Raw genomic sequence first — 12,199 nt, 5'->3', positions numbered from 1 at the left:
AAAGCATAAAAATGAGGAGAATGTTAGGTCAAAGTAATCAATATTGAGTCAGAATAAAGATCTGGTTTGAGTGACATTTGGAATGATCTATCTCTGTTCCTGAGGAGGAGAAGAAATATGTAAATATATATATATAACAAAAGCACAATACTTAAACTGAAAGATTAATTGTGGTCTTGATCAAACCTCTCATGCACTGGTATGATTCATTTTATCTATTGTAAGTAACACATTAATCACTGCATATATTGAGTTTTAATGGTGTCCAATTAGCAGTGAGACAGCATTTGCAATGCATTTTGCTTCCCTTATTTCCTACTGTCAGGTTCCAGGACAAAAGGGTATGGGTTTAAATTTGATTATAGGTGGGGAGTGGCCAGATCTAACTTTTAATAACATGTATTTACTTGGATGCCCTGACCTGGATAGCTCAGGCTAGCCCAATCTCATCAGATCTTGGAAGCTAAGCAGAGTTGGCATTGACAATGCCTAGTAAATGGATAGGAGACCTCCAAGGAATACCAGAGGTGTGACTTGAAGGCAGGCAATGGCAAACCACCTCTGAATGTCTCTTGCCTTGAAAATCCAACCAGGTCACCATAAGCTGTGATTTGGTAGCACTGTCCACCACATTTACTTCGATAACTATAGTAAAGGTAAAGGTTCCCTTGCTCGAAAGCCAGTCGAGTCCGACTCTAGAGTTGCGGTGCTCATCTCCGTTTCAAAGCCGAAGAGCCAGCGCTGTCTGAAGACATTTCCGTGGTCATGTGGCCGGCATGACTAAACACCAAGGCACACGGAACGCTGTTACCTTCCCACTGAAGTGGTACCTATTTATCTACTTGCAATTTCTTGCTTTTGAACTGCTAGGTTGGCAGGAGCTGGAACTAGAGACGGGAGCTCACTCCGTCATGCGGCAACCCTGGTCTCGAATTGCTGAACTACTGACCTTCCACAGCCTGCAGTTCAGCATCTTAACCACTTGAGCCACCGCAGCTCAACTATAGTTCACTATAATATCTAATATATAACTATATAACTATAATATCTGATGAAGTGTGCTTGCACATGAAAGCGTATACCTTGAATTAAACTTTTGGGCTTGGTCGCTGGCAAGGAACCTCCTACCATTGAGGATGTCAAGGCATTCGGGAAGATGGCTTCCCATAATGAACTCACTAGGCAGGTGACAAATTGAATGACAAATTGTGGCTTCTTATTGTGGGCCCACATACAAGGGCTAGGTACAACCCAGCCAAGGCCAGGCCCAACTTCAAGCGGGACTCTGTCTGGTATTTATGTTGGGAATATAACCAGGGCAGGTATCAGTGGGGCAGGTGTAAATTCGAACAAAAATGCAATGCCTGTCTCGGCCCACACCTGCAATTGTCTTGCCCCACAGTGGGACATCACAACAGCCCTTACTCTGGCTTCAACAGCAAAAAGGAAGAAGGTCCAGTGTCTACCACTGCTTCTGCCTTGAGTGCTTCCAAATAATCCCCCAGTGACACCTGTATTAGATAAGTGTTTAGCAAAAACCGCTGTTGTCCTTCAATCCCTTCTGTCCATTCTTGCCTGATATCCCAACAGGGCTTCTGCAAAATACCTATGGGAGGGTTTCATCGGGGGGTTTCAGACTCCATTTATGGGCCCCCATGTCCCCACGGACTGCAGTAATCTTAAATCCACTACGGACCTACCTCAAGTTGTTCAAAAGAATGCTAAAGAATTCGGCCCCACTGGCTGATGGCCCCACCATACAGCCAGGGGCCGCCTTTGCCTCCTTCGAAGGAGGAAGTTCAGGCATGTCGGGCTTCACCATGTGTCTGTTGAGGGGGCGGAGTCAGCCTGTATTGGCCGGCTCCCTACTCGCCATCCTCACTTGATGTTCGAGCTTGTAGAGAGAGGAGCTGTTTTGTCTCTCTCCCAAGCTCTAGGTCCATCTTTCGTGGCTGAATCCAAAAGCGATGGAGGCGATATCTGTGGTGGGCTTAGCCTTGACCGGGGACCTTGGTCGGCAGTGGCAGCAGCTTGGCACAGACTTCTGGAGCTCCAGCGTGGTTTGCTGACTCCCCCCCTCCCACATGAGCCGGCTCGCAGTTGCTTCGGCAGCCACATGGCTTGGCTTGGCGGCTTCCTTCCCCGCTCCCGTGCTAGCCAGCTCACTGGGGTAGCAGTGGACATGTGGTTTGGTGCGGCAGTCCTCTTACCTTCTCTACCAGCTTTCAGTCTTGACTGCTCCAGTGGCCAGGGGCCTCAGCATCTGCCCCCCCTCCTTCCACGCTCCCAGCTCCGTCAGGACTCTTGGTGCTGCGTCTTCCAGGCTTCCTCCAGGGCTTTTGGATGAGCACTGGTTGTGGCCTGGGGTTCACAGGCCCTCTTGGATTGCCGGGGCCTCTTAAATTGTCTGTGAAGGGAGTGCTTTGTCTGTTTGTGGCCTTACAGGTGCCATGGCCTGGGGTCTGCTTCCAGATCTTGGAGGTTGAGCAGGGGGTGTTGGGGGGCTTTCGGCCAGGGGACCTGGAGAAATTTGGTTCCTTCTGGTGTTTGCCTGCCCCATGAGGGTGTACTCTCCAGGGGCTTGTATTACTTCCTCCTTTGTTTCATTTGTTGCAGGGCTATTGCACTTTCAGTTTCCATTCTGCTCCTGTAGCACAGGCCATGCCTACTTTCGGGTTCCCTTTGGGCATTGGACGATTGTTACTTGGGGTCTGATTCTGGTCTGCTTTGGTTCTCTTGCCATGGCAATTGTGCAATTGGCTGGTGATGGTCTTCATCATACAAGTCTTACATACACTCTTCAGATCAGCTGGGTTTCCAATGTCTTGTTTTTCAGCCCTTGCAGGTCACCTCAAATCAGTGTGGATCATGGGTCATAGCATTGTTTTCTATGCAAAAATGTATGCCTCATCGTCCAGTCAGGGTGAAGCCTTGGGTCTTGACAAGCAGCTACAGATCATCTGGATGGGGCACTGGGGAGTACGTTGGCCTTCTCTCCTCTCAACTGTTTCCTTTTTTTTTTTTAAGCCCCCGGAGGGGATTTTTTATTGCATTTTTTTAACACTACAAACTACAACAGAAAATAGGGGGGGGGACTACATTTATGGGATAAAGATACCCACTACTGACTAAAAACCCAAAAGAGGAGATCATCTCACCAGCTTAATCCCGTTAATCTTACTATCAACTGAGTCAAATTTAACATTAACTTTTTCAAGTCATAAGTTTAAACTTTAACTGTTAAACAGAAACACCCCTATGCATCTCATTTCATCATTTTTTTTAAAGGCACAATTCAGAGTCCTTCAGCCTTTACTTCTCCTTGCCTAATCTCTTCCAAATCTTATAAGGACTTTTAGGGGCTGCCACCCCTTTCTCTGAGAGAGAATCCTCCCCGGAAGATTCCGAGTCCAGCTCGCCATTTGACTTGCTGTCCTCCCCTTTTTTACCCTTCTTCTCCTGGCCCCCCCAACTGGACTCTTAAAAATTCCCATGCTTTCTGAACAGAGTCAATCTTTTCTTTTTTGTCCTTAATTTTGAAGGTTACATCTTCTGGAGTTAACCATCTATATCTAATTGCATTTGTCTGCAGAAAAAGAATTAGTTCTTTATATTTGTTTCTTCTTTGTCTTATCTCAAATGGAATGTCTTTCAATGTTCTGATAGTATTCTCCCCCACTTTCAGGGGTGCTCCAGATACTGCTTTCAGGATTGTATCCCTCAAATGCCTCTTCGAGAATCTTACCACAATTTCCCCAGGCAGATTATTTTTCTTTATATATCCTGAATATGACCTGTAGGCCACATCCATTTCGTTTAACAGGAATTCCACCTTCATATCTGTCACTCATTAGTTCCTTCAGATTCTCTCCCTTAGTCTCTGGCATGCCCTGGAAGCGAAGGATCATATTAGCCTTTTCGATTTGTAATTGTAGCAGCTGATCTTCCATAGAAACTTGCTTCTTTTCCAGCTTTTGAACTTTCTTTTTCACCTTTTGTGCTGTGGCATCCACTTCTTTCACTTTCTCAGCTGTTTCATTCATCATTTTAAGTGTCTCGGTTATCTGTGTTTGCTGCGTGGTGATACACTGAGTCATTTTCAACATCTGCTCCTTGAGGTTATTTATCTGGTCCAGTAGGGGGTGCATGGATTCTGCCAAAGTCTTTGCCAGCTCACTGGTTCCTTCCGGTTTGGGGCTCTCCGTTAGTTTTGATTTCAAAGGTTTCAATTTCTCCGTCCTCTTCCCCGCCATCTTTCTCAATTGTTTACTTTGACAAATATTTTGAAAGTCTCTGAATATGCACCCAAATGCCTGAATGGTGAGTGTTTCCTAACAGTTGTACATGCTTTCTCTTCTGCTTCCCCCCCTCGATTCGCTCAAAAGTCCATGCGGTTGGGAGGCGTCCCTCCCTCGCCTGCCTCACTTTCCATTTTACAGAATGGGGTAGGGAGGTTTCTTTTCTCTTTAACCGCTGCTTGCAACTTTCACCGCATTTTCTTCCGCTCCCCCCTCCAAGTCTCACTTTAATTCTTTATACGCCTGAGAGGGACCCCTCCCCCTCTCGCCTCTCTTTCTGGTTCTTGGGGTAGGGAACTTCCTTTTAAGTTGACAAATTTCACTCAGTCCGACTCACGTTCATATAAGGTCTTACAACCCCGCTTTGCATCGTTTCACCCGCTCGATCTCCCACGCTTGCCCCGGTCAGCGTCACTAGATTTCATTCAGGCACTTTGCAGGAAGGACCATTGGGACCCACAACACGTAGGCGAAGAGGCGACTCCTTGAGAGTCCCCTGGCTAGGAGCCTTCCGCCAGGCCCCCAGGGGGGGGTAACAGGCCAGCACTCCCCCTCCTTCCCGCTGTGCACAGAATGCATCCCCAGGAGGTCCGGGAGACGCGTCTGCCTAGCGTGCCACCATCAACCGGAACCACCAGACACTTAACCAACTGTTTCCTGTCTCCTGTTATTTGTCATGTCTTGGACTGCCAGATGCCTTGGTCATCCAGCTTGGGGAAAATGATCTCTTGGCACAGAAAGGGGTGGTGCTATTGCACTCCATTGCAGCAGACTTGGAAACTCTCCATTGATGGCTTACTGACACTTGTCTGATCTGATCTGGCCTCCTCAAATGCCACAAGTGGTGTGGGGTTTTAGCACCTGACAGCGTGGACTTGACTAGGAGGAAAACATGCAAAACAGCAGCACAAGTGGTGGAATCACTGGGTGGTTGTGCCATTGGTTACCCGGACATCGGTTATAGGCTATCTGCCCTCTATACGGAAGATGGCATGCACTTATTGGAATAGGGTATGGATATCTGGCTTTATGGTATTGGGGATGGGTTGCTCTGTTGGGTAGAAGCACAGGAGCATTGGCAGGAGCAAGGGAAGGGAATGCCCCCGACTCTTGTGGTGGTTTGGGCATTGGGATGGATCCTTTTGGCTGGGGAGGTGGTGCCTGTATGCCCACATCCTGCATTTCTGGGGACCCCCTCAAGGGTCTTGGGGTGGAGCCAATTCAACAGCATGCCCAGCTCAGGGCTGTCAGTGGGGTGCTCAGCACCATGTGCTGGTGTCCATGTGGCTCCCGGGGTTTGCCACTCTTTGGTTGCCCAATTCTGGATTTGTCCCCATGCTGCACCAGTGCTCCTGTGGTGTATTCAATAAAACTGTGGCCTTTTATTCCTCAAAAGCACTGTGTGTTGGTATTCTTCCTTTTCTGCACACCTCTATATGCCCCTGGGCCTACTATACAAGTCTGCTTATGATTGCACTGTTACTATCATATATTCTTTAGTAGGTTAGAGCCCAGATCATCAGATACATTAAGTATTATCCTGAAGACATTTCACACATCTGATGAAGTGCCTGAGAAATATCTGATAAAGCAAACTCCAGACCCTGAAAGGATATACAGAATAAATCTGTTTTGTCTTTATGGTGTGACAAGAAGGTTATTTATAAAGAACTTTAATTAGAAATAGCTAATACATTTGAATCCTTTATACCATTCCATCAGACAAGCACCAAAACAGTGCTTTTGCTATGTGATTTAAAAGTGTATGTCTTAAACTCCATTCCTTTGGACTGGGAAAAGAGTATGATTCCCCTAGTGATTGGTCCTTCCTAGTAAACTGTAGGCAGAGAATTGTGGAAGTTATGAATTTGGAAATTATGTCAGCTCCCAGGTAATGATTCAGCACTTTTTCATTAGGGAATCTGACATCTCGTATTACTTAAGCAATACATTTTGTGGCTTTCATATTTTATTTATTTCTCCATAATATTTCATAAGGGATATCAAGCTGCATGCAAACAATCATTTACAACACCCATTTACATAGGAGAAAACTAGGCATAACCCATTATGTCTGGAATGTAATGCAGTGTAGCACTCTATAAAATGCTTTTTCATCAGGGTTGTAGATTTCAGGAAGCTGAATGTCATGATACAACGGTTTTTATTTTTAATCAAAGGGTGGATGCTGGCAGTTCAGATCCAGGCTAAACATATTTTATTCAACCTTGGTTCCCCAGCGTAATGCAGTGAAGTGGGCCATTAGCAATGTTCCAAGTCATATACTTCCCACCCATCCCATCAGAATTTTTTTTATTTGTTTATTCAGTTATTATCTACTGGATCATATTTCATTTCTACTTAGGGGCATAAGACGTGGTGCGGAATAGTGACAGCCTATTTGCTTTAAATTGTTTCACGCTGCTGCGTGTCAGATTAGCTGGGGCCAGGCCTCCAACGGTTCCTTCCCTATATAATATAATCCTATCAATTTAATCTTGGAGCACAAAGATACTTCAGGTTCATTGAGAACGGTATATCAGCACAAATATGAATGCTGTTTTAGCTATTTCATCTCTAAGACTCTGCTGGAACCAGCATAGAGCCCAACTAAATAATGAGACTTTGATTTGTTACTTGGGATAGCCCAATTCAGCTGCTTCAATAGTCTTTTGGGGTTGTGATTATCAATTCAGGTCTAACCAAGACAGTTGCTGCCTCTCCCAAAAACAGAAATGTGGCCATTGCTAGTGCGTATATGTCTATTCATTTATAAATACATACACACAGAAGACACAATAGGTCAGGTATTGCAAATAACTGTCCTAAAACATAGTATCCTATTCCTGAAAACTCTTCAGTGGAGAATTGTCTGAGAGTCTGGAGTTTGCATGTAAAGGCCTCTGCAAAGGGCCACCCCCAGCATAATGTTATTGCCCCCACGTTACAGAATTAAGACACAATAACCAGTATATGGGTTGAACTAGATTTATTGATAGGTGAACATCATAATTATTAACACTTGTCATCTTTTTAATGCAGGTTATTGTGACTCCAAACTCAGCTGGTATTACTGCCCGTATGTTTATCTTTGCAACCACACAAACCAATGTTAAGAGTTGCCAGACCTTATCTTCTCTCCCCATGCTGTATATAAATTAGGATTCGGATGGTGCTGTTTAGCACCAAAGGAGTCCCCTCACCCAGCCCAAAGCCAATGTGTGACTGATCTGAGAAAACCTCCCTTCATCCTTAGATGCCTTAGGAAGCTTACTCATTGTCCCTACCTGTGCCATAGCTATTGCCATAAATCGTGCCATCCTTAGTTGTGGCCTAACAAACCCTTGGTATGAAGCCTAATGAGAGGAAAACCCCAAGCCTGTCAAACAATGTGGAACAAGGGGGGAAATCTCAAAAAAAATCCAGCTCAGCTCCAAAATTTCCGACATTTTCTATTACAGAATAGGTAGGGGAGGCAGATCCGGCTTTGCCTTCACCACAATGGACTGACATACACAGTGCTCTCAGCCCAGCCCTGCCTTGTGTTACTGTGCATTTGAACCTTTGCATATGCAACCATGAAAAAAAGAGAAATGAGCATGCAGAATCACATGCTACTTTTCTCCAGCTTCCATTTTTTCCGCACCCGCCATGCGCCACCACTACCTTCCTGTCTACTATTTGCCACATTATTTGGGTCAGAGCCAGAGGAAAAGCTCATAGAAAGATTTGTGATTTATAGGTGAGAGTATCACCCCTTATGGTTGCCTGAACACTTTAATTAATGGCAAAAGGAAAGTGTCAGGATCTTGATCAAATTCATGCATTCCCTCAATGCCTCCCAGGAATTGTAGTTTTTTAGTAACTCACTCTTGCATACACTAAATTCTTGATGTTAAAACGTGTTTGGCAAACAAAAGAGGTGCTTTGTCCATTGCATTCTTGGCCTATCACACATGCATGGACTGGTGTTTGTTAGTAAGAAAGGCAGGCAAATTGTTCAGACTGGGAATAATTTATACATGTGCATTCTCACAGTGCCTCATGGAACCAGTAGTTATTTTTCAGAGGAAAAACACACAAGACATGTCTTTTTACAAACCTAAAATAGTTTCATGTTTGCATAAAAATCTGAATTTTTTTTTAAACATTGGGAGATTAAACCAGCACCCCAAATAATAAAATACCACCTGTAACTTTAGGAAACCAATGGCCTCAGTGGCCATTGTTGGGCAACCACAACAGCATTGCGAGGCTTCAAACCATGTTTTCTGTTATAAAAAGGCAGGGGAAGGAGCAGAGCCCTTTTCAGGTTTATTTTGCTTTCTGAGGGAGGATTCATTGGGGCCAGTCCGGACAGCAACCTCCCAGTGACTTGCTATCACCTGACTTGCATGACACACCCAGGCCCACATGCTTGCTACTATTCAACAGTAGCCACCCTATGAAAACCAGTGGCAAGTAGTGCTAAGAGTTTCATAATAGGATCTGGGATAACCAGTTTTGAATTCCTACTCTGTCATGGAAGCTCACTGGGTTCTTGTGAGGATAAAATAGAGGAGTGGAGAATGATGTGAGCTGCTTTGAGTCCCCATTGTGGAAAAAGGCTGGGTAAATCAATCTGTATATATATAAAAGAAAGTCCCCTCATCATAAAATCAATGCCCAGGCCAAACCGCTGGACCTAGAGACACCAAATTCAGGGAGAGTGCTCCTACCATGATGTTGGTGCTCACTAAGAAAGGATTTTTAGAAATTCGACCCCTAATTGGGTCAAAAGGGATAAAATGTGCTCCCCCATTGATTCCTATGCAGCTGCCAGGCAGCTGCCTCCCTGCACTCCCCAGCTCTCTGATTGGTCAGCTGTGGAGCTCCGAGTTCTGAAGTTAAAAGAAGTTACAGGGGACTGCAAAGAGCTAATGACAGCTGAGGAAATCAGGAGTGGCCAACAACCACCTCTGAGGTGAAGCAAAGCTGCTGGCCCAGCCTCTCTGATGGCTTCCAACACACTCCCCCCACCTCCTACACCTAACAGGTGGTTGTGTGTCAGGTGCAGCCCCACCTTCACAGTGGCTTCTAATCCTCCTCCCCCTCCCCCTCCTACACTGGACCGGCAGCTGCCTGTCAGGTGTAGGAGACGAGGTAGGATAGCTTCCAACACACTTCCCCCACCTCCTACACCTAACAGGCAGTTGTCTGTCAGGTGCAGCAGTGGTTGCAGGGTGGTTAAAGCCACGAGGGAGCCCACCCCAGCAGTAACATCTTAGTATTCCTGCCAGCCCTGCCTCCACAGTATCTTCTAATACTCTTCCCCTCTCCCCATCCTACACTGGACAGGCAGTTGCCTGTCAGGTGTAGGAGAGGAGGTGGGATGCTTACAGCTGCTGGGGAGGTTTGCTCAGCAGGATTGCCTTAGCCCTGCTGCTGGCCCAGCCTACTTGATGCCTTTAAATACAATCCCCTCCCCAACACCAGGCAGGTCAGTGTCTGTCAGATGTTGGAGCAGGACCAGGGTACTTTAATCCATTAGGGATGCCGCCCCAGCAGGATCACCTTAGCGATGCTGCTGGCCCAGCCTCTCTGATGGCTTCCGACACACTCCCCCCACCTCCTACACCTAACAGGCAGTTATCTGTCAGGTGCAGCAGTGGTTGCAGGGTGCTTAAAGCCATGAGGGAGCCTACCCCAGCAGTAACACCTTAGTGATCCTGCTATCCCTGCCTCCACAGTGGCTTCTAATACTCCTCCCCCTCCCCATCCTACACTGGACAGGCAGCTGCCTGTCAGGTGTAGAAGAGGAGTTGGGATCACTTCCAACACACTCCCCCCACCTTAGCACTGCTGCTGGCCCAGCCTCCCCAATGCCTTTAAATACAATCCCCCACAACACCAGACAGGCCGGTGTCTGTCAGGTGTAGCAGCAGGGCCAGGGTATGACTGTTTATGGGGAGATAGTAAAGGACATTTCTAGGAGCCATTTCAATGCGTGCCTGCCTCATGAACCTGAAGAAATGTCCACCACATCACCACTCCCTCACACCAACTCCCCCTCACACCTCTCACCTCTTCTGCCCCCGGGAAAGCTCCTGGCAAACATCGAACAAGATACAACAACACTACAAGGAGGAGGCATCTTAGGAATGTAACAAAGACATTTGCACATAGTACTCCTGCAGTGCACTGAGCTGCGCAGGCCAAGTACCAGCAAGATCACCCTGAGGTGCTCAGACCAACACAGTCTCCATATGAGCAAAAACAATCCAGGAACAAAAGTAGAGAGGCCATCACTTTCATGGAAGGTAACAGGAGTTGACTTAACAGACGACTGCTTCTTAAATGGACAGTTCTATGTGGCCTGCTCCAGAGTGAGCTCATCAAGCAGCCAGAACCACCAATGTAGTCTACAGAGAGATCCTTCAGTAGAGGGGGGGGGGGGGAAGAAAAAAAAATGTCTCACTTCATTTTTTACACTACAATCTTCTCCATTAGAATTCCTACAACAAATGTCACATTTCAAATTTCACATCATGAGTATTATAACTGGATTTACGGAACTTAAATACCATAGTGAAGCATGTGTATCAGGCTAGTAAATAATAAATGTAGCTGAAGATGGGGGCAGATAAAAGGTTGGTTGGTTGGTGTGCAGGAAAAGAAGAAGGGAAAGATATGGGGACTGCTAGGAGTAAGAAGAAGAGAAAATAGTGTGGGGAGGGAAAAACAGGGAAAAGTGATCTATCCCATGCAAAGTCCTTACAAGTTCCCTACTGCACAATTAGTTTTGTCCTTTAATGCCCTACATTGCTTGGGACTGGGATATGTGAAGGCCCATTTTCCTCTCATATGTTCCTGCCCAGGAATTAAGATCACAGATAGAGGCCTTCCTGTCTGCCCCATCAATCGAAGAAGCTCATCCGGTGGGTACACAAGAGAGGTCCTGTTCAGTGGCAGCCCCACAATTGTGGAAAAGCCTCTCCTGGGAAGTGCATCTGGCCTCCTCATTGTCAATCTTCAGGAGACTGCTGAAGACGTTTTTATTTAAGTCAACCTTTGATTAAAGAAATTGTGGTTTGAAATATTGGTTTCATGTATTTTATGTACTCTATTTCATGTGTTTTACTTATATTCTAAGCTGCCTCAAACTCCGTAAGGAAGAAAGACAGCTGATTAAATGTTCAAAATAAAATAAATAAACAAATAAACTGGGCCTGGTGGCCAGCACTGTGCAACAAGGCCAACTTGGCCGGGAAAAGGAATAAGGGAAAGGAGAGAAGTATTGAGGTTTTCAGGGAATGGAAATAGGAAGTAGTGGGGGAGGGGAAAATTAGATGCCCCTCACAAGCTCTTGTGGGTCCTTTGCTGGCAATGATGTAATTCTCATGTGTTTACTTACTTACTTCTCTGTCGTAGGAAGGCATCATCTCTCCATCCCCCCCCCCCAATCTGCACTCACTGTTTTGTGTCTGTCTCACACATGGAGAGCCAGTTTGGTGTAGTGGTTAAGTGTGCGGACTCTAATCTGGGAGAACCGGGTTTGATTCCCCACTCCTCCACTTGCACCTGCTGATGTGACCTTGGGTCAGTCACAAGCTCTGGCACAGCTGTTCCCAAAAGAGCAGTTTGTGTCAGAGTTCTCTCAGCCCCACCCACCTCACAGGGTGTCTGTTGTGGGGAGGGGAAGGGAAAGGAGTTTGTAAGCCGCTCTGAGACTCCATGTGAAGGGCGGGGTATAAATCCAATCTCATCATCATTATGTGCTCTCCCAATTTTATTTTTATTTTATTCAGTTTTTTAAAGTTCTTATTACTATTGCTGACTCTCTGGAGCTGATCTTGTATCAAAATAAACTTTGACTGACTGACTGTCTTGTAATTCTTATGTGTCCATTTTCCTCTGTCTTC

The 12,199-nt window shown here is 46.0% G+C and overlaps 1 pseudogene; it reads left to right on the top strand.

Moving 5' to 3' along the window:
* Window positions 1–1,967: 1,967 nt before the first annotated feature.
* Window positions 1,968–12,199, top strand: part of LOC107122481 — a 39,731-nt pseudogene continuing 29,499 nt past the window's right edge.

This window comes from Gekko japonicus, unplaced genomic scaffold (genome assembly GCF_001447785.1).
Source record: "Gekko japonicus isolate JY-2015 unplaced genomic scaffold, Gekko_japonicus_V1.1 scaffold909, whole genome shotgun sequence".
NCBI lineage: Eukaryota > Metazoa > Chordata > Lepidosauria > Squamata > Gekkonidae > Gekko > Gekko japonicus.
This window is presented reverse-complemented; position numbering and strand designations above follow the sequence as displayed.